The sequence below is a fragment of the Somniosus microcephalus genome, chromosome 20 (assembly GCF_052327205.1).
Source record: "Somniosus microcephalus isolate GS21.2 chromosome 20, FLI_Smic_1.0, whole genome shotgun sequence".
In the NCBI taxonomy this organism is placed as follows: domain Eukaryota; kingdom Metazoa; phylum Chordata; class Chondrichthyes; order Squaliformes; family Somniosidae; genus Somniosus; species Somniosus microcephalus.
Window position 1 is genome coordinate 21919792 of NC_141006.1, and position 22949 is coordinate 21942740.

Consider the following 22949-nt stretch of genomic DNA (forward strand, 5'->3'; position numbering starts at 1 on the left):
TCGAAGGTGTGGATCCTCCATGTGATAAAAGTGGTTGTGGGCGGAGCCAGGGCAGGGTCTCCTTACGTTGGGAGTTCCCGCCAGCCCAGCTAGCGTGTGTAGTACTGAGGCTGGTATGTTCAGTGAGATGAGGTGTACCGGCCGGCGTAAGTGGGTCCCACTGGGGTAAAGGTTCCAGGCAAGCAACCTGGCCCTGGAAATGCCGCTGTACTGGATGCTTGTACTTGGGTCGCCAACTCTGGTTGGACATATTCCTGGATGTTTCATCACATGACCTCTTGCCTCTAACTACTCAGCCAGTCAAACAACCTTTCCCCCCATATTTTAATAACTAATAAACAAAAGTGTTCAAAGATTTTTAATGCTCCAATGATTTTTCTCCCGGGTTCCTCGTAGAAATGTCCAGAACAATCCTGGCAAACCTAGCTTGTGCCCGTCTGCCTTGTGAAGATGAGATTGTGGAGTCAGTGCTGGAGGGCACTAGTGGGCGCAATCAGGGTGAGGACACAGTTGAGCACTTTTGGTTGGAGAGTTAGGGCACGAAGTGTCTGCGCTCCAATGGGACCACGATGTTCTGTACTACATTATAACAAGAACCACATGAAACTACTGGATTGTCGTAAAAACCCATCTGGTTCACTAATATCCTTTAGGGAAGGAAATCTGCCGTCCTTACCCGGTCTGGCCTATATGTGACTCCAGACCCACAGCAATGTGGTTGACTCTTAACTGCCCTCTGTGGTTCAAGAAGGCAGCTCACCACCACCCTCTCGAGGGCAATTAGGGACGGGCAATAAATGCCGGCCTTGCCAACGACGCCCACATCCCATGAACAAATTTAAAAAAAAATTCTAAAGTAGTTCATTGGCTGTAAAGTGCTTTGGGACATCCTGATGTCATCAAAGGCGCTATAGAATTGTAAGTTTTTCTTTTTTTACCCTTTCTGATGGGCTCCAGCCTGGGAGGGGGGCCAACCCTGAATAATAGATAATGTGATAGCACATTGAACCTATGACTAGGTGAACAAGTGGCCCCATCACTGCCCAGGGAGAGCTGGAAGATGGCAGGGAGGCAGGGAAGCAGCTCAGTGCTCACCGCCCCCCCCCAAAACCATCCCACAAACACCCTCCCGACCACAGCCCCACACCAACAACCCAAAACCCAACCCCACCAAACCAAACCAGCCAGCAGAGGCAGGGGTGCGCGAGGCTCGCTGGGAGTTGTAGTCCTGCCGCGGGGCGTGCTGGGAGAAGGACTGCGTTTCCCGGCGGGCCGCGGGCGGCGGCGCAGGCGCAGAGCGCGGCAGTGGATGGCAGAGCGCAACGGCGGCGCTGGTGCGAGGCAGACACGCGGAGTGGCCGCACACGGAGAGGTAGGGCCGGCGGTTAGCCCGCGGGCTCGGAGTGGGGCTTGAGGAGAGGAAGGGGGTGGAGGGTGCCGGCTGGTGTGGTCCCCGGCCGCTACCTGAGGAGGCCCCCCCCCGGGCGGAGGATTATTCGACAGCAGCTTCCTGGTTGAGGCGGCCGCATCGGAGCTCCGGCCCTGACCACTGGGCCCGGGAGCCTGAGGCCTGGCTTTTGGGCCTGCTTTCCAATCGCCCACCCCGGGCCCTGGTGCACGGCTTTGAGCGGGCTCAGGGTTCCCCGATCCCCGGGCCTGTGTGTGAGGGCCTCCTGCCCCGCTGGACCCTGCAGTGTGGGGGGAGCTGCTCCTGCACTCGGGGCCCAGGAGCCGAGCTGCTGAAAGCGGCACAAAGAGCGGGTTTGGGGACTGGCCCTGTCAGTGGGGGAGGGGAGTGTTTGGCCTGGTGGCTCTGGCCCCCCCCCGAGCCTCCTGTCCAGGGGCCGCTGCAGGTTGCTGGGCGGGGATGGGTTTGCTCTTCCCCCGCCCACAGCCCCATCCCGGCCGCTGCCTCACCTGATCCTTCGTTTGTGTTTGGGGTCAGATGCTTGTCCCGGATCTTGCAGTGCGATTTGTTCCAACTCTCGTCCGGGTTGGGCTGTTCCTGGGATGAGCCTAGAAAACTAACACGCCGTGTAACCTGATAAACATTAACAGAGCTGCGTATTTTTCATCAACCAAGGAAGGATATACTGCCATAGAGGGAGTGCAACGAAGGTTCACCAGACTGGTTCCTGGGATGGGGGGATTGTCCTATGAGGAGAGATTGAGTAGACTAGGCCTATATTCTCTCGAGTTTAGAAGAATGAGAGGTGATCTCATTGAAACATACAAAATTCTTACAGGGCTTGACAGGATGGATGCAGGGAGGATATTTCGTCTGGCTGGGGAGTCCAGAACCAGGGGTCACAGTCTCAGAATAAGGGGTCGGCCATTTAGGACTGAGATGAGGAGAAATTTCTTCACTCAGAGGGTGGTGAATCTTTGGAATTCTCTACCCAAGAGGGCTGTGGACGCTCAGTCATTGAGTGTATTCAAGACAGAGATCGATAGATTTTTGGATATTAAGGGAATCAAGGGATATGGGGATAGTGCAGGATTGTGGAGTTGAGGTAGATGATCAGCCATGATCTTATTGAATGGTGGAGCAGACTCGAGGGACCAAATGGCCTACTCCTGCTCCTATTTCTTATGTCCTTGTTATCAACTTTTATTGATATAAGAGGAATAGATTCAATTGAAATTTGATCAAGATTCAATTGAAACTTTCAAGACTGAGATTGATAGATTTGTGTTAGGTAAGGATGTCAAGGAATATGGAACAACGGCATTGAGGTACAATAGCAAAATACTGTGGATGCTGGAAATCCGAAATAACAACAGAAAACGCTGGAAAAACAGCAGGCCAGGCAGCATCTGTGGAGCGAGAAACAGGGTTAACGTTTCAGGTCATTTCAGAGTACAAATCATCCACAATCTTAGTTAAATGGCAGAACAGGCTCAAGGGTCTGAATGGCCTCCTCCTGTTCCAATGTTTAGGCACAGTGGATGGAGACTGACTTTGGGGTTGGCAATGTTTTTATTAACTGCAGAATTAAAACTGCAAACCAGGAGTTTGCTGATGTATTGGGGTTAGTTTGTGTCAAACTGTTTGGGGGAGGCGGGGGCCATTTTATGCACTAATTCTCAAGTTAGTAAAGTTATTTTTAAAATCTGTTGTCGGGTTTTGGTGGCGAGGAATGGAGTGGGTCTGTAGCAGTGAGATGTTCTGTGGATGGAGTAGGAGAGAGGGGGATATTCAGGATTGAAGGCGCTCTGCCTTCCCATGTAGAAGAGTATGTATCTCAGTGAGGGTCTCGTGCGACTATATCTGTGGCGGGGTTTCCTCTCTTGGCGTTCCTGCTATGTTGCGAATCGAGCCGTTACTTTGTGTATTGAGTAAATGATTATTTGGGTCTTTGCAATGCTTTGGGATGCGTGCTGTATCAGTTAGTGCACCCGCTCGACTGCTTCATCCTGCTCTGTTTCAAGTTCATTCCTCTTTTTGCACCTTTCCCTGACCGAGAGATCCCATACCTGCCTGGCTGTATGTGGTTGGTGTGAGCTGCTTGTTTTTAACTATTAACCATGGTGCAGGCTGACTGGCTGGATCATTTTTCTCTGCCTCATCTTTTCTCGACGGGGCCTCTTAGTGTGTGCAAGGGACCCCAGGCCTGTTTACTTTGTGCCTGGTGTTAAAATAGCTAGGAGGCCGTGGTCAGGCTTATGGCGGTACAAGCTCACGTTACTTTGTGAACTTGAGGCTCCTGTCGCTACTCCGGGACCCTTTTTGTAGACCTACTCCAATACCCAACACCAGCGTTCTGTGCCATGGCCCCTCCTAACCTTTGATCTCTTGTAGCCGGTTACCATGATCCACAGCTCCCCAATTGCTTAGTGAGTTCAGCTGGTGAGCTGCACAGATCAGAATTCTCCCTGGTCCATAGACTCTTCTAGCACAGAAGGCGGCCATTCGGCACACTGTGCCTGTGCCGCCTCTTTGAAAGAGCTATCCAATTAGTCCCACTCCCCTGCCCTTTCTCCATAACCCTGCAGTTATTTTCCTTTTCAAATATATATCCAATTCCCTTTTGAAAGTAACTATTGAATCTGCTATCACCAGCCTTCTAGGCAGTGCAATCCAGATCATCATAACTTGGTGCGTAAATTTTTTTCTCCTCATCTCGCCTCTGGTTGCTTTGCCAGTGATCTTAAACTTGTGTCCTGGTTACTGACCCCCTGCCAGTGGAAACAGAGTAGATAGGGAAAAACTGTCAAAACCCCATGTAATTTTGAACCCCTCCATTAAATCTCCCCTTAACTGTTTCTACTCTAAGGAGAACAATACCAGCTTCTCCAGTCTCTCCACATATCTGAAGTCCTGCATCCCTGGCACCATTCTAGTAAATCTCCTCGGCACCCTCTCTAAGGCCCTTGAAGTGTGGAGCCCAGAATTGGACACAATACTCCAGCTGAGGCCTAACTAGTGTTTTATAAAGGTTCAGAGTAACTTTCTTGCTTTTGTATTCTATGCTTCTATAATAACTTACATTTATATAGCACCTTCTAACGTTCTACAGCACTTCACAGAAGTGCAGTCTGACAAAAATTGACACCGAGCCAAAGAAGGAGACATTAGGATATGTGACCAAAAGCTTGGTCAGAGAGATGGGTTTTAAGGAGGAGTAGTGGAGAGAATTCCTGAGCTTGGGGCCCAGAAAGCTGAAGGCACGGCCGCCAATGGTGGCGCGAAAAAAGTTGGGGACGCACAAGAGGCCAGGATTGGCCAGTGGTGCTGCCCCATCGATCATATATCCTGCCGACATAGCAGCACTCATGTGAACGTTGGCCGTCTGGGTAAGGTATGAAGGGTCACCCCCCTCCTCAGGGAGGCCAGAGAATTGATAATGAGAGAAAGGACCCTGCCCAGACTGTGATTGGGACGTGGCCTTTCAGCCATTTGTTGCATTTGCCTCCAGTTTTCTGTTGGGGCTGATGTGAATTTCAGCACCCGTTAGAATGCGTGACAGATTCAGGAGTAGCGGCGGCGTTGGTTGGTGCCTGTACTGTGCACAGTTTGAAATAGATTGCAAAGTGTATAAAACGATAGCTGCAACTGGAATTTTTATTGCTGAAAATGAGCATTTCCCTCTTCCTCAAACCTGTTCTCTGGGGTCATATAACAGCCTCCACTTCCTGCCCAAACAGTAACTCCTTTCGCTGTTTATTCACTTCTCGGGAATTCAGGGTCACAGATAGACATTGTGCAACAGAAACGATCTATCTGTTACTTTTATATTGTGTGATGTTATTACTCTGTAATTCGCTCCTTTCCTATGCCCTTGTTTATTCCATGTAGCCTTTATACCCCAATCAGACTGACTCTGCTCCTCGTGCGCTGAGAGTTCCGCGGTGCCAGCAGAGACATGGAAATGACCCATGTGCTGTTGTTGGTCTCTGGCTATAGATCGTGGCCAATGCCCAGCACCGCTGAACTGTAGGCCTTCATTTTGCCCGCCACCAGCGGACAAGGCTCACGCTCCCAATGCCAACTTACAGGGTGGCTCTCCGCACTGCCAGCGGTGGCAGGGCTGCCCCGGGGCGGTGGAGGTGTTGCAGAGTGTCCTGCGAGCTGGCAAGGTATGTGCTGCCTTGGTGAATCAGTCGCAGAGGTGGTAATGGGTGAGTTTGGGCGAACAACACACTGAAACGGCAACACGTTGCAATGACACCGCCAGTAACCCACCAGGCACAGTAACGCACAATGAGGCAAGCGTAGTGGTGCCCTGGCAGTGGGCTACTCGAAACCGCTACAGTTAGCCACAGCAGTGACTACAGAGCGTGAGCCCTCATTTCAACCTCACAAGCTGGCAGTTTGCTCACATTGGGGCTGTGTATGCCCATAAGAACGTCCCCACCCCGCATACCCCCCCCCCCCCCCCTCCCTCGGCCAAGATTCCCACTGGGAAGGGCCGAGGCCAAAAAACAAAAGTTGTGACTCTTGGCTTTTCAAGAGTGCCATGTTGCCTGGGAATCCGAGGTACCACGAGCTGGGGCAGCTTTTGTTCATAATGGTTCTGTATAAACGCATCATCGAAGGGGGCACCACCTTCCGCAAAGTAGCCTTTTCCCCATTGTGTGGTGCGGGTTGGGTGCTGTGTGCTTCTTTAAAAGGGGCTTGCCCCAAATGCCAGGCTTGTGCTGTGTTACCTGGGGCTACAATTGGTCTCCGTGACCTTGGGTTAGGGAGGGGATATTCCACCCGAGTGCACATTCCTGATTACCATCCAGCTGGAAAGCTTTTTAAAAAATCATTTTTGGGATGTGGGCATCGCTGGCAAGGCCAGCATTTACTGCCCATCCCTACTTGCCCTTGAGAAGGTGGTGGTGAGCCAACTTCTTGAACCGCCGCAGCCCGTGTGGTGAAGGTACACCCACAGTGCTGTTAGGTAGGGAGCTCCAGGATTTTGACCCAGTGACAATGAAGAATTGTCAATATTACGGGATCCAGCGGGGATATCGGACGAGGGCATGATCTAGTTTGGCTGATTTTCTCTCTGCCGCCCCCCCCCCCCCCAACCATGGTTGCCAACACTGCCCATGCTCACACAACAAGATTGACTATGAGTGAAGTAACGGCTGTGGGACAGGACGGCACCGTACTGCGGTGTACACTATCCACAGGCAGCAGTTTCTGGAGAGGAGGGAGAGGAAAGAAGCTGAAGAGCAGGTCTCTCAATCTAACAGGGCTGCTGTTGCACGTTGAGGCTGTGCTCTTTCCAATTGTTGGCATAATCCGCTCCGGCCCTCATGTTTTCCTGGTGACGTGTGATTTACGCTATGGCACTGTGCCAACGATTCAAAGTAATTTTTGAAAAGGGCAGTACTCATACGAGAGTAAATTCTAACTGTGTAGCAGAGTCTTGGAACATAACTGTTGTGCCTGAGCATAGGCCTAATTCCTCACTGCAGGCTGCATTTGAAAGTCATTGAGTGGGGGCGGTGTAGGGTAGGGGAAGAGGTGGAATAAGTACCTGTAGTGTGATTCCTGTGGCCTTGGTAGAGGAGCATAGCAACAGGAGTACGCCATTCAGCCCCTTGAGCCTGTTCCGTCAATGCCATTTGCTCCATATCTCTCGGCACTCTTACCCAACAAAAGTCTATTGATCTTAGTCTTGAAAGCTTCAATTGTCCTAGCATCCATTTTGGGGGAGAGAAATCCAGATCTCCACTACTCTTGGTGTGAAAAAGTGTTTCACTCCTGAATGGCCTCGCTCTAATTTTAAGAGATGTCCCATTTGATCTGGATTCCACAGCCAGAGGAAATAGTCTCTCGGTATCTACCCTTTCTAATCCCTTTTGTCATTTTAAACACTTTGATCAGATCATCCATCAACCTACTATACGCTAGGGACTTCAAGCCAAGTTTATGCAACCTGTCCCCATAATTTAACCCTTTGAGGAGTGAAGAGACAGCCTCCAATGGTGGAGCAGGGAGGAGTCTCCCCAGAGTATAGTGTGTAGTGGTAGGGTGGGTTGAGGCCGTGGAGGGATTTAAATACGCGGACGAGGATTTTATAATCGCATCCATTGGGGCACAGAAAGCCCACTGAACTCAGTAAGGTTGGGGAGTGCGAGAGAGGACACGGGCAGCAGAGTTCTGGGCAAGTTGTAGTTTGTGGAGGGGCTGAGGTGATGAAAGCTTGGACTAAGCCTCAATGGCGAGGGGAGGTAGGGGCAGGTGTTAGTGATATTTCCGAGGCTGAAGTGAGTGCTGCTGGAGAAAGATGAACCGTGACGAAGGAAGCTGCGCCCAGGAGTGGAGCTGACAGAGGTTTCACATCTCTGGGGTAGGCTTGAGGTGGCAACCGGGGAGCTTGCTGGATGGAGCCCAGGAGCCAAAAGAGAGTGGATTTGGTTTTGTTGAGCTGGTGGAAGTTTTACCAGTTGGAGGGAGTGGACACAGTGCAGTTTAATTTCTGCTTTTGGCCTCATTTTTAATTATTTTCTTGTCACAAGGCAAAGTTGTATTTAGCCTATTTGGTGAAGGGTCTTGTTAAGGTTTGCCTGCACTATTATTTCAGTGGCAGAGACCACGAGTGGCACAGCACAGGGCACAACACATTGCAACATCACCAGTATCCCTCTAAGAGGTACTTGTGGTTCAACTGGGATCTTTGCTCCCGCTGCAGCTTCCCTCTCAGATAATCCTACTTGTGGAATATGTAAAGAAAGAGCAGGCGTTTATAAAGCACCTTTCAGACCTCGGGACGTCCCCAGGCACTTTTCAGCCAATGAAGTCTTTCTGAAGTGCAGTCACTTGTAATGCAGCAGCCAATTTGTGCACCGAAAGCTCCCACACAGAGCAGAGAGAGAATGACCAGTAAATCTGTGTTAGTGATGTTGATTGAGGGATAAATATTGTCCGGGACGCCGGGGAGAACTCCCTTGCTCTTCTTCAAAATAGTGGCGTGAGATCTTTTACATCCACCTGAGAGGGCAGTCAGGGCCTCGGTGTAACGTCTCATCTGATACTATTGTGCTGCGACCTGTGGATCAGTATCTGGGCGAGGGATTGCGGGGGAGTGGTGAGTTTGCTCAGCTCCTCAGCCAAAACAAACCTAACCCTGAGTAGTCCTGTAAATGCTGATTGCGGTTGGTTTGTTGGGTCAGACGTATCATCAGTAGCGTTTGGAGTTTGGACAGCAGTGCTTTCTTAAATAGATTTACAGCTCTTGAGTTTTTATTGTGGATTGTTTCTGGGTTTGGTTTGAAGCGGGAACGGCTGATTTTTACTTTGTTTTTCAGAATTGTGTTGGCGCAAGATTCAACGTTTCGTCTGTTTTAAGGTGGGACTCCTGATTTTTTGGGGGGAGGATGTCCACATTCTTCTCTAAGTTAACACTGCTGTTGGCGGGTCCCAGCAACGGAGGTAGCGGACTATTGACCCGTCGCAGGTGGATTCAAAGAGGAGCAGGGAGTTCTCCCAGTGAACAAGGACATTCCCCCCTCGCTCCACCAGCCCCACTAAAAAGAAAGTAACTGGTCGTTCACCCTGTTGCTGTATTTTGGATCTTGCTGTGTACAAAATGGCTGCTGCTTTTTCACCGGAATTCAAAATAAGTCACTGCCCGTGGAGCAATTAAAGATGCCTCTGAGAGATGTGGTAATTGACGAGTCTCGGACGAATCCTGGCAAAGCATTCGAATGGTATTGGTTAGACCACACTTGGAGTTGTCTTCTTAGGCAGCCCCTCAGAACAGGATGGCTTGCTTCCACGTTAAAAATGAGTTCTCCGGTGACTGATGAGTCCAATGCGGGACCTACAGTCTCTGTCACAGGTGGGGCAGACGATGGATGAAGGGGCGGGTGGGTGGGGTGCTTGGGTTGACGTGTACTCCTTGCGCTGCCTGCGCTTGGCTTCCGCTTGCTCCCGGCGAAGAGACTCGAGGTGTTCGGCGCCTTCCCGGATGCTTCTCCTCTACTTTGTGCGGTCTTGGGCCAGGGATTCCCAGATGTCGGTGGGGATGTTGCATTTTTTCGAGGGGGCTTTGAGGGTGTCCTTGAAGCGTTTCCTCTGCCCACCTGGGGCTCTCTTGCTGTGTCGGAGCTCCGAGTAGAGCGCTTGTTTTGGGAGTCTCACATCGGGCATGCGGACGATGTGACCCGCCCATTGGAGCTGATCGAACGTGGTCAAAGCTTCGATGCTGGGGATGTTGGCCTGAGCGAGAACACTGACATTGGTGCGCCGAACCTGCCAATGAATTTGCAGGATCTTGTGGAGGCAGCGTTGGTGGTACCTCTCCAGTGCTTTGCTGTACATGGTCCATGTCTCTGAGGCATACAGCAGGGCGGGTATCACTGCTGCTCTGTAGACCATGAGCTTGGTGCTGAGTTTGAGGTCCTGGTCTTCAAACACTCTCTTCCTCAGGCGACCGAAGGCTGCACTGGCACACTGAAGGCGGTGTTGGACTTCTTCATTGACGTCTGCCCTTGTTGACAGTAGGCTCCCGAGGTATGGAAAGTGGTCCACGTTGTCGAAGGCCTCGTCGTGGATTTTGATAATCGGGGGGCATTACTGTGTGGCGGGGGCAGGTTGGTAGAGGGCCTTTGTCTTACGGATGTTTAGTGTAAGGCCCATGCTCTCGTACACTTCGGTGAAGGTGTTGATGATGGTTTGGAGTTCGACCTCCGAGTGTGCGCAGATGCAAGTGTCGTCTGCATACTGTAATTTGACGACAGAGGATGGGATGACCTTGGATCTGGACTGGAGGTGACGGAGGTTGAACAGTTTCCCGTTAGTTCTGTAAAGTAGAATAGTATTGGTTAGACCACACTTGGAGTACTGTGCACAGTTCTGGTCGCCATATTATAAAAATGATATGGAGGCACTCGAGAGGGTACAAAAAAGATTTATAAGGATAATATCAGAAATGCGAGGTTATACTTATCAGGAAAGGATGAACAGGCTGGGTCTCGTTTCTCTTGAAAAGAGAAAGCTGAGGGGTGACCTAATAGAGACCTTCAAAATTATGAAAGGTTTTGATAGAGTGGATACAGAGTGTTTCCATTTGTGGGGAAGAGCATAACTAGAGGCCATCAATACAAGATAGTCACCAAGAAATCAAATAGGGAATTTGGAAGAAACTTCTTTTCCCAGAGAGTGGTGAGAATGTGGAACTCGCTACCACAGGGAGTGGTTGAGGCAAATAATATGGATGCATTTAAGGGGAAGCTAGATAAGCATATGAGGGAGAAGGGAATAGAGGGTCTATGGCAAGTACATCCTTCCTTAGGTAAGGAGACCAACACTGTACACACTACTCCAGGTGTGGTCTCACCACATAATTACAGTAAGATGTCTTTACTCTTATACTCAAATCCTCTTGTAATAAAGGCCAACATACCATTTGCTTTCCTAATTGCTTGCTGTACCTGCAAGTTAACTTTCAGTGATTCGTGTACAAGGACACGAATACCAACTTTTCCCAATCTCTCACCATTTAAAAAAATACTCTGCTTTTCTATTTTTCCTACCAAAATGGATAACTTCACATTTCTCGGCGTTATATTCCATTTGCCATGTTCTTGCCTGTCTATATCCCCTTGCAGCCTCTGTCGTCCTCCTTGCAACTTACATTCCCACCCAGTTTTGTATGATCAGCAAACTTGGATAGATTACATTTGGTCCCCTCATCTAAATCATTGATGTAGATTGTGAATAGCTGAGACCCAAGCACTGATCCTTGCAGTACCCCATGAGTTACAGCCTGTCAACCTGAAAATGACCCGTTTATTCCTACTCGCTGTTTTCTGTCCGTTAATCAATCCTCAATCCATGCTAGTATATTACCCCCAATCCCATGAGCCCTAATTTTGTTTAATAACCTCTTATGTGGCACCTTATTGAATGCCTTCTGAAAATTCAAATACACTGCACCCACTGGATTCTCCCTTATTTATTCTGCTAGTTACAACCTCAAAAAACTCTTAACAGACTTGTCAAACACGATTTCCCTTTCATAAATCCATGTTGACTCTGCCCAATCTTATTTTCTAATTGCCCTGTTACCACATCCTTAATAATAGATTCTAACATTTTCCCTACTACTGATGTCAGGCTAACTGGTCTGTAGTTCCCCGTTTTCTCTCTCCTTTCTTAAATAGTGGGGTTACATTTGTCACCTTCCAATCCACAGGAACCGATCAAGAATCTATGGAATTTTGGAAAATGACAACCAATGCATCCACTATCTGTAGCCACCTCTTTCAAAACCCGAGGATGTAGGCCATCAGGTCCAGGGGATTTATCGGCTTTCAGTCCCATTAATTTCTCCAGTACTTTTTTTTTTACTAATACTAATTTCTTTCAGTTCTTCATTCTTGTTGGACCCTTGGTTCTCCGCTATTTCCGGGAAGTTTTTTGCGCCGTCTTCCGTGAAGACAGACACAAAATATTTGTTTAATTTCTCTGCCATTTCCTTATTCCCCATTATAATTTCTCCTGTCTCAGCCTGTAAGGGACCCACATCTACTTTCGCTAATCTTTTCCTTTTTACATACCTGTAGAAGTTTTTACAGTCTGTTTTTATGTCTCTCGCTAGTTTACTCTTGTATTCTATTTTCCCTTTCTTGATCAATTTCTTGGTCCTCCTTTGCTGAATTCTAAAATCCTCCCAATCCTCAGGCTTACTGTTTTTGGCAACATTATAAGCCTCTTCCTTTGATCTAATACTATCTTTAACTTGTTAGCCACGGGTGGACCACTTTTCCTGTGGGGTTTTTGTGCCTTAAAGGAATGTATATTTGTTGTAAATTATGTATTAATTCTTTAAATGCTAGCCATTGCTTGTCTACCATTATACATTTTAATGTAGTTTCCCAATCTACCGTAGCCAACTCGCCCCTCATACCTTTGTAGTTTGCTTTGTTTAGATTTAAGACCCTAATTTTGGATTTAACTAAATCACTTTCAAACTCAATATAAAATTCTATCATTATTATGGTCACTCTTCCTTAAAGGTCCCTTTACTACAAGGTTATTAATGTGGTGAGAGGGTTGGGCTCCAACTTAACAGGACAGGCCTGTTGGACCCTGACTTTTTCTTGTATTACATAAGATCTTCAGCACAGAAACAGACCATGCGGCCCAACTGGTCTCTGCTATGTTTATACTCCACACGAGCCTCCTCTCACTTTAACTACCTCTATGCACCCTGTCCACACATCCCTCTGTTCCCATCTCCCTCGTGTATGTGTTAATTAGTCGAGTCTGTGCCAAATTTGTGTATCAAAATAATACCGCTCCCGTTCTCTGCTGACCCTATATAGTGTTGCATTGGATGATTGATGGATCTGTTGGCCATGGTCTCTTGTAACTTGTGATACTGTCTGTTTATGGCATAAGTGGTTTGACTAGATATCTTTGACCACTGCTGCCTTATTGTAACTAGTTTGCCCTCCTGTGTTTCACTCCTAGTTCCCCCCCCCCCCCCCCCACCCCCATATTAACCTTTGCCGCTGTGGAGAAGCCATGAGAAGAATTGCAGCTGACTTCAAGATCGCTGGTTCTGTGCGTTCCTGCATGTTTACAATAACAGTGTCCGAGACAATAGCAACATTTTATTACTGTGTGCAGTATTGTGATGTGTGCAGTATTGTGATCTGAAGCCAATGTTCCCCAGCCCTCCGGTCGCAGTGATTTCAGGCTGAGTTCTGAGAGAACTCTGCTAACCAAAAACTTCTTCAACTCCGGTTACAGACAATGAACAAATTCAACAAGATTTCTGTCAATTAAACTGACATAGGTGTAGAGCCTGCAGCGAGCTGGGTGCGGGCCTGGTTCCCCTGTTCCTGACAGGTGTATGGATGCAGCTGCCATTTGCACTCTTCAAACTCTGGGCACAGGAGCTCTCTGTTGGGTTCCGGTGTCCAGTGTTTAAAGGTCAGCGGATGGGGTTTCGGGGAAATACAGACGATGACCCTTTGCAAGCGCCCAGCATAAAGGAACTTTTCCCCTTAGTAGAGGGGTCAATAACAAGGGGGCATAGATTCAAGGTAAGGGGCAGGAGGTTTAGAGGGGATTTGAGGAAAAACCTTTTCACCCAGAGGGTGGTTGGAATCTGGAACTCACTGCCTGAAAGGGTGGTAGAGGCAGGAACCCTCACAACAGTCAAGAAGCATTTAGATGAGCACTTGAAACGCCATAGCATACAAGGCTACGGACCAAGTGCTGGAAAATGGTATTAGAATAGATAGGGCTTGATGGCCGGCGCGGACACGATGGGCTGAAGGGCCTCTTTCTATGGTGTAAAACTCTGACTCTATGACCTGAGCACAGGCTCAAGCAGCCACGGGGAAGTTCTACCCAAATTTTATTTAAAGGGCAGCTCGCTGGTCACCTTTCTCCCTTTCCCCAATGGCCAGCTGCAGAAGGTTGCTGGCCTCAGATTGGAGAGCCTCGCTGATGGAGCTGTCTCTTGTATGTCAATGAATCATGGTTGGGGGGGGGGGGGTGCTGCAAAGTCTTTACTGCTGGAGCTGCCTCCCACCCGCAATCAAAGGGGGCTCAAAACCTTGGCCTTGCTATCTGAAAAGTGGCCTCTTGTGTGAGAGACTGGGGGGGCTGTTGGTGTCTGTGGGTCTGTAACCCTACCGAGAGTGAGAGAGACTGGGGGGGCTGTTGGTGTCTGTGGGTCTGTAACCCCACCGAGAGTGAGAGAGACTGGGGGGGCTGTTGGTGTCTGTGGGTCTGTAACCCCACCGAGAGTGAGAGAGACTGGGGGGGGCTGTTGGTGTCTGTGGGTCTGTAACCCCACAGAGAGTGAGAGAGACTGGGGGGGGGGGGGGGCTGTTGGTGTCTGTGGGTCTGTAACCCCACTGAGAGTGTGAGCCTTAGGGTGTGGAGGGGAGAAAATTCTGGGTGTTTGGGGGCAGGGAGGGAGTTTCATTTTTAAAATAAATAGTGTGTTGCAGGGAGGCTTTCTGCATGTGTGGAGAGAGAAACCGAGTTAATGTTTCGGGTCTATTACCTTTCTGATTTTTCTCTCGCCACAGATGCTGCCTGACTTGCTGAGTATTTCCAGCATTTTCTGTTTGTATTTTAGGTTTCCAGCGTCCGCAATATTTTGTTTTTTCACGGAATGGATCGGGCGGCCAGGGGAAAGACCGCGCCTGCTTCCCGCGCTTACACCTGGGGACTCGTACTTTGAAGCTCGCTTACGGTGACTGGCCCATTGGGCGATGTACTGGAGAGCTGTTGGTGCTGGTGGCACTGCACCCACTGTGAGCCAGCACCTTCAGGGGGGGAGGAGACAAATGAGAGGAAGGGTTTTATCGGTGGGAGAAGAACAGAAATACCAAATTTCTTTAGATTCTCAACTCGCGGAGTAGAATCATGGAAAGTTTGGATAAAATCTGCATTATAAATCCCGGTTGGCTATAATCACCCCTTTTTGGGAGTGAGATTAATAGCTTCGAATTAGGGGTGAATGTGGAGAGAATGTGAAGCAACAGCTTCTCGCCCACTGTCTGAACATCTCTCAGGCTTACCCCACTGTCGCTGGGATTTCAGTGAAATGTAATAGGTGTGCGACATTTCAGTGTGCTCATTTGAAATGTGAAACGCCCAGTACTACAATTATACATTCTGTCCTTCTAAACATAGTCTGAGTCTGGAGGGAGCTTTTAGGAGCTGTATTACACACGGCTGAAGTGCTTGTGGAGCAGGTCCGTCACTCAGTGCTGACAGCAAGCTGAAGTGATAATGAGTTCAGTATTGCGCACAATATGTTTGGTTGTGATTCTTCTTTGGATGTGTATTGGTATCGATATGAAACAAGCTCAGGGACAGCACTGTCCCTGGATATTGTACTGATCCGGGGGGGAAACCCGGTCGTGCCCCCTTTGGGGAGCTAACTTAGCCGGGGCGCTACTTTTAGCGCAGCATGGCCCGGGGCCCAGCTGGGAATCCAGGGATCAGAGTGCCGGCAAAAGAGCCCAGCACTCGAGAAGTGCCGGGCTCATAGAGCACAGCCGGCACTCCATGGGGGGGCTGCACAGAAGGCAAGGGATGGCAGAGGGCGGGTGTTGGCAGGCGGCCAGCAACAAAAATGGGCACCCGGCACCTTCCCTTTAATTTGCGCCGCCCTGGCCGCAGGTCGGCCCCTCTGACCCTGTCGGACATAGCGTCCGGCCGTAAGTCAGGGGATGCTGCCGAAGATCGCAGCCAGAGCGGGGTGCGGCAATGACGTCATCGCCGGCGGGGCATTAACGGTTATCGCTGCCGCTAACCTCCCACTGAATTTCGCGGGAGGCGTTGGTGGCGTTGCCTCCGGGCGCTGGTTGCTTTGTGCCGCGTTCTAACGGGAGGCGCAGATCAACCGAATTTCCCCCCCACTGTCTTAATATTTCAGACACTTTGCCTCCCGTAAGCCCACCTGAACTGTTTACAACTTCTGAGTGGTTCCCCATCTTCCGCCCCCCCCCCCAACTATAAGTAAGAAAGTACTTGTATTATATAGCTCCTTTCATACCTTGAGTCCCTTAGTGAATCACAGTCACTGTTCTTGCACAGGTAAATGCGCAACCAATTTCCACACAGCAAAGGCTCACAAATGCCAATGAGACAAGTGACCAGTCAACCTGTGCCTTATTGTCCATCTTCATGCTTGTTCACTTCCACTTCTCTGCTGCCCTCAGCGCTGTATCCTCATCCGATGCCTCCCCTCCACAGCCTGCCTCTGGTACTGCCCTCCTGGCTCCATTCTTGCCCATTGTACCGCGAGCATTGAAGAAAGAAGAACCAACTTTCATTTCTATAGCGCCTTTCACGACCTCGGAACGTCCCAAAGCGCTTTACAGCCAATGAAATACTTCTGAAGTATAGTCACTAATGTAGGAAACGCGGCAGCCAATTTGCGCACAGCGAGGTCCCATAAACAGCAATGATACAATGGCCAGATAATCTCTTTTAGGTGTTGGTTCAGAGATGAATATTGACCAGGACCCTAGGAGAACTCCCTTTCTCTACTTTGGATATGCCTTGGAATCTTTTATATCCACCGGAACATTGGCTTTACATTCAGTGCCAATGACAGCACCTTCAACAGTGCAGCACTCAATATTCCCTTTTTTTTTTTGCTGCGTGATCCCTTTAAATTTGCTGCATGGCCACGCATGCACGGTATCTTTTCCAGCGGCAGCAGCTGGTGAGCAGCCTGTGTGGAAACTCCCGATTGGCGTGCTGCCGCGCACCTTAAGAGGAACATTGGCAGCCCTCCCTCAGTACTACACTGAAGTGTCAGCCTAGATTATGTGCTGGAGTGGGGCTTGACCCCACAACCAGTGTTCGCTTCAAGCTGTGAGGCAGCGCAGCTCTCTGAAGGTCCTTTACTGCCGGCTTTTAAAAAGAAAAACCGCGCATGCGTGGTATTTTGAGTAGGCGGCGGAGCCCATTAAAGGGGCCGCGTTCCCCCCCAAAATTAGAGGGAACATTGCCCACAACCTTCTGACTCCGAGGCAGATTGCTACCAACTGAGCCAAGCTGACGGTGCAACTCTGTGTTTGAGAGCAGCCCCACTCCGCTCCCCTGCTCTGCAGTGCCTGATTGTGTCGTTTGCTGTGTCTTGCTGCTACCCCCGTGTCACTGATTATGAACTTGTGTTCTTTTGGCAGGTTGCTGTGGCGTACTGAGGTTGAGCCCGGTTACTTGGTAACTACTTGCTGGCAGGTAAGCAGCTGTCAATCCTAAATATTAGTGTTAGTGATTGCCTCCGGGGATGTGGGGGACGGATCAACATCAGGATGCTGGAGAGTCCACCCATCGTTAGGAAACTCTCGCTTCCCCGCAAGGAATGCTGTTTGCAGATCCCCACCAGCTGCTGTTTGCCCGGATCGCTGGTGTATCGGGATCCACTTGGTGAAGTAAACTGAGTAACGTGTTGGGTTCATCTTTCTGTCTCTCTGTGGCTACAACTTGTTCCCCTCCTCAGTCTGTACTCTTAAATATTCTGATGAATAGGAATGTGCTTCGAGGAATGAACATGACGGTGGAAGGAATCCTAATCGTCACTCTTGCAGTTCATTATTGAACCCTTGTTGTTTATAATATACACAAGCTACTTGTAATATTCAGTTACCTTACACGTGATGTAACTTCAATTCAGATTGGTGGTTTAGTTGCAGTAGTTTGTGTCTCTTATTACTCACTTTGAAACAGAACCAGTGAAAACAGAATGGAAGGGCAGGCCAGGAATGTGGTTTGCACAGCCTGCAGTGTGGTTTCATGGGTTTGGGAGCTCCAAAACAGCTCTTGTTCATATCACAGTGACGGGCTGTTAGCTTTAAAATGGAACTATTTCTGTTTTTTCCCACAAATGTCAGTATAAAGCATTCCGAAGGCTGTTGCAGCACGGGTTAGGTACAGAGTAAAGCTCCCTCTGCACTGTCCCATCAAACACTCCCAGGGCAGGTACAGCACGGGTTAGATACAGAGTAAAGCTCCCTCGATACAGAGTAAAGCTCTCTCTACACTGTCCCATCAAATACTCCCAGGGCAGGTACAGCACGGGTTAGATACAGAGTAAAGCTCCCTCGATACAGAGTAAAGCTCTCTACACTGTCCCATCACACACTCCCAGGGCAGGTACAGCACGGGTTAGATACAGAGTAAAGCTCCCTCTACACTGTCCCATCAAACACTCCACGTCAGGTACAGCACGGGTTAGATACAGAGTAAAGCTCCCTCTACACTGTCCCATCAAACACTCCACGTCAGGTACAGCACGGGTTAGATACAGAGTAAAGCTCCCTCTACACTGTCCCATCAAACACTCCACGTCAGGTACAACATGGGTTAGATCCACAGCAAAGCTCTCTCTGCCAGCAAGGTGCCTTTACCCTTGCCTCAGTACTTCACCTGTTACAGCATGTGCTTTTTCCACATCTGAGTGAGAGTGACCGTTTATTGCTCATCTTGGAAACCCCACATATTTCCTTGGGAGTGGATGTTCAGCCTGGCTACCTGATCTTGAACAGCCACTGGGGTGTAAATCTCCACTGGCTGGTGACCACCACTTCCTCTCTCTTTTCCCCACTCTGGGACCAGGGTCGTTGCCAGAGCTGTGTTGACTGGGAGTAGCTCTACTTCCGCTGTTTCCTCTGGACATGGACATCATTTCCTGGCCATTGTGTTTGGTGGGGAAGTTGGTCGGTCGTTCCTCACTTTGAAGTTTGGTCAGTTTCTGAATGAACACAGTGTGATTGTGAGGTGGACATCGCAATCTGCACTTTACCAGGAATGCATGTTTAGTGATGGCCAACTAAAGACAGTATGTCTGTCTGTCTGTTTGTTTGGCTTGTGGTGAGGATGTTGAGTGGGTGAGCATACTATGAGGAGCTCGGTACTGCTGTCAAGACTGAGCTATTTACCATAAAGTTTCAGGATGCAGTTGCGTGATGTTTTGGCAAAATTAAATGGAAACTCCCAAAGTTTCTGAAGAGCTTTCTAATTAATGCATAAAAAAACCCCCATCCTGAACAAAGCATATTCTGTGAGGTTGAGTCCGAGTATCAAGGTCTGTTGTACCTGCGATACACTCTATGGTTTGCACCAAGCCAGATTCTTGCATTCTTTTTAAAGTTGAAAATTCAAGTTGGAAAGCTGTCAAAGGGCCTGCTCTTTTTAATTCCACTTTCTCTCCTCTCTCCTGCAGGGGCTGACTGTTGCTGGAGTATGATTGCACTGACACCAACCATACTTCACCCAGCGCCCACTCCTGAAGGGTGAGCCCAGATGGCGAGTGTTGACAGACTGTCTTGATTGTCAACAACATTACAGACGAGCCATTTCCTGCCCTCAGGAATAGCTGTGGGACCCGGAGGCCATTTGTAGAGCCCTAGCTGCTGTCCCAGTTTAGATCAACCAATGAATCACAGGCCGGGACTTGAACCCGGTTAGTGCGCTGTCCCATACCGACAGCGCACTCACCAATTGAGCCACTTGGAAAGCTTGTCTTGTTTCCAATCCAGAGATTTTTGGCCAAGTGGACTCTTACGATGCCGAGTTAAACCTCTCCACATTGAAGCAGTTGGGAATGTCTGTCAACATTGCTAGACCCTCAAGAATTTAATTGGGGTTTGTTGCAAAACTAGAGCTGTCTGCTGGCACTGATACTGGGCAATGTGTTCAGAATGCCAATTCATAGCTCTCTGAATCGAGTGATGTCTGCTAAGAGATTTTTCTTGCCCCCCCCCCCCCCCCCCCCCCTCCCCACTTTTACTCTGGAGTGGCTGTGAGGGAGGCCTGGCCACAGGGTTTGTCAGAGTAATGTGGATTCCTCTTCTATTTTAATGTAATAGTTTCCTTGCTCCTTGTGTGGGGTGGGTGAGAAGCCCTCTTTCAGATGCTCAGGAGTTACTGCAGTCTCCAGGAGTTAGCTCGCTCGCTCGCCGTTGGAGGTCTGAGGGGAATTTCCTAGAGTTTTCCCTAAATTGGCCTCTGGGTTTTCTCCGTTTATTTGTGGTTCTCCAAGGAAAATGTATGACTGGGGTGCGACTCATCGGTGTAAAAAGGCTGTACCATATCTGGGTGGTCTTTCCCAATCCTTGTTTGGTTTGGGGTTATGTGGAGAATTGAGTGGGCAATGCACTGTCTGAATGTGCAGGTTGCCTGGCTAAAAGCTGGGGCACTTTGAGGATAAGATGCCGGTCGATCTGAGCTTGCCATTAGACAGTCAATTCTGTATGGGTCCTGAAGCACACAGCTGTTTCCTCCTTGGATCGCCTGTGTGATTCCATCCCCATGCATCGAATCAATTACAGTGCAGAGGAGGCCATTCGGCCCATCATGCAGGTGCTAGCTCATCAATTGGCGCTATCCATGCTAATCCTGTTTTCCTGCCCTTTCACCCTATAATTTTATATTCTTTTCAAATAAATATCCAATTCCCTTTTAAATGATCTAGCCGCTGCCTCAGAAGCCATTGTGGAAAAGCGTGCCATATTATAACCCTTTTATGGAACGAAATTCTTCTAGTTTTCCCCTTTGTTCTTGCAGTGATAATCCTGAGTTTATTGCCCCTCGTTACCAATCCACCAACCTGTGGATACACTCTTTCCTTGGAAAACCTTTAGAATTTTGAAAACTTTTGTTAGATTCCCACCCTTAATCTTTCAATTTTTGAATCCTCTCCAACCTCTAATTCCTGGTAATCCAGTGAATCTTTGTATCCTTTCCACGACGAATTTATTTTCTATAATGGAACATCCAAAGCTGCTCTTAATACTGCAACTGTGGCCTGCCCAATGTTTTGCATTTGTATTTAATCCCCCTAGGTGTAAAACCCATAATGTCATTTGCCTTTTTTTTTGTAGTCTGCATAACTTCCTAATCTAACCAAAATGGGAAGTGCAGGAGATCCCAGTTTCTGATTTTCTATAATGTGGTCGAGGTTTAGAAACAAATGGATCCAGTGGAAGTACGTTTGTTCCTGACAAACACTACCTCAAACACAACCTGTATTTGTAGGTAAACTGCTTAATGTATTGAATACCTAATCTTCTCTTGCCTCGTTGCCTTCCTAGAGTTACTCTATGCAGGTCGAAAGACGTGCTTCATGGAGAGGGGTTAGCCTTGCTTTGTTTTAAAGGACGAACTAGCCGCTTTAAGGAGGGGTGTTCATTTACCCAGGTGGGGTGGTGCTTGTCACTTTTCTGTCGTAACCTGGTTCTCATTTTTAAATAGTTGGGGTGTCGGGGTAAAGGAGGGAATCCCAAAAGCTGAGTGGCCACCCCTCTTGAGGGAGTATGGGTGGGGATCTGATGGACAGGATCAGATTTGAACCTCTTTGCTAAGACTGTTGCAGGCCTCCAGTTGTACTAAATGCTCACGACTGGATCAAGCAAGTGGGAATCAGCTGTTTTCTCCTGTGTGATCACTGTACAAACAGGAACATGAGTAGATTGCAGCCTGGGGCTTGCGTGTGCTCTCACTTATTACCTCTATTCTAAATGATTACTAGTCCTTCATGCTACAGGATCCTCGGTCCTCATGCGTACTGAATTCCAAAGTTCAGTTAACAGGCGAACCCTCCTTCCAAATGCACAGTCCAAGACTCCCCTTATCTGAGGAGACTCTCCTGGACAGGCTATTCGAAAAAGCAAATACTCTGATAGTGATCTTTCTCTGACCTGTGTAGTGGAAGCCAGAGATCCACCGTACCTCAAACAGGAACATTTTTTGTAATGTTGCTTTAGATAGACAGTAACGTGACTTAAAAGAGTTTGCGTTTCTCTGTCAGAAGATTACTTGAGGCCTGGGCTGGAGCCTCTGGCTTTTGAACTAAAGTTAATCCAATTGTTGATCCTTTGGAAGACGATGGGTATTTTATTTATAGATTGTCTTCGGACATTAAGAATGGTTTCAAAAGCAAACAGGTTTTCAGATAGCCCGAGACAGCTGTTTACTCCTTATCCACTTTAGAAATGATCAATATTTGGTTGCGGTTAAAAAAGCATATGGGATACTGGGCTTCATAAATAGAGGCAGAGAGTTCAAAAGCAAGGAAGTTATGATGAACCTTTATAAAACACTGGTTCGACCTCAACTGGAGTATTTTGTCCAATTCTGGGCACCGCACTTTAGGAAAGATGTGAAGGCCTTAGAGAGGGTGTAGAAAAGATTTACGAGAATGATTCTAGGGATGAGGGACTTTAAGTTATGTGGATAGTCTAGAGAAGCTGGGGTTGTTCTCCTTCGAGCAGAGAAGGTTGAGAGGAGATTTGATCGAGGTGTTCAAAATCATGAGGTTTCTAGACAGAAGATAGAGACAGACTGTTCCCATTGGCAGAAGGGTCGAGAACCAGAGGGCACAGAGTTAAGGTGATTGGCAAAAGAACCAAAGGCGACATGAGGAAAAACTTTTTTATGCAGCGAGTGGTTAGGATCTGGAATGCACGGCCTGAAAGGGTGGTAGAGGCAGATTCAATCGTGACTTTCAAAAGGGAATTGGAAATGTACCTGAAGGAAAAAAAATTGCAGAGCTACAGGGAAAGGACAGGGGAGTGGGACTAGCTGAAGTGCTCTTGCAGAGGGCTGGCACAAGCTCAACGGGCTGAATGGCGGCCTCCTGTGCTGTAACCATTCTTTGATTATATGATATCAGGTTGTTGAAAAGAATCCATTTGTTCTTCAAATGAGTTTGCTTGAACATCCAAAAAAAAATCAAAGTAAAGAGAGACGTATAACTTGAGGGTGGCCCTGTAGCCCCCAGTGCCTATTCCACATGAAGCAGCTAAGAGGGGCTCCATGGAGTTGTTGCCCATGTAATAATCCATCAGTGACTCCATTAAAAGTTATTGAAAAGAACCACTAAGACTGGATTCACTGTGTCCAGTGCATTTAGCTAATCATCAACTCAATACTATTGGTTGAAGGCGTTTGCAAATATTTCGGCCTTGCCTCTTACACTAACATACTGGGCTCTGCCACAGTTGAGGATAGGGATGTC

The 22949-nt window shown here is 48.5% G+C and overlaps 1 protein-coding gene across 6 annotated transcripts in view; it reads left to right on the forward strand.

Annotated features, from left to right (window-relative positions):
* The first annotated feature begins 1268 nt into the window (after positions 1–1268).
* The window catches only part of LOC147103079 (thyroid hormone receptor-associated protein 3-like), a 152172-nt gene continuing 130491 nt past the window's right edge, over positions 1269–22949 (forward strand). For 5 of the 6 annotated variants that reach the window (XM_085962378.1, XM_085962386.1, XM_085962385.1 and 2 more), the window contains exons 1-2: positions 1269–1372; positions 17116–17170. The gene's annotated coding sequence lies outside the window, so the exon portion shown is untranslated. Of the gene's footprint in view, positions 1373–8748; positions 8790–17115; positions 17171–22949 lie in introns of all 6 variants that reach the window. The other variant, XM_085962379.1, reaches the window with a different exon arrangement.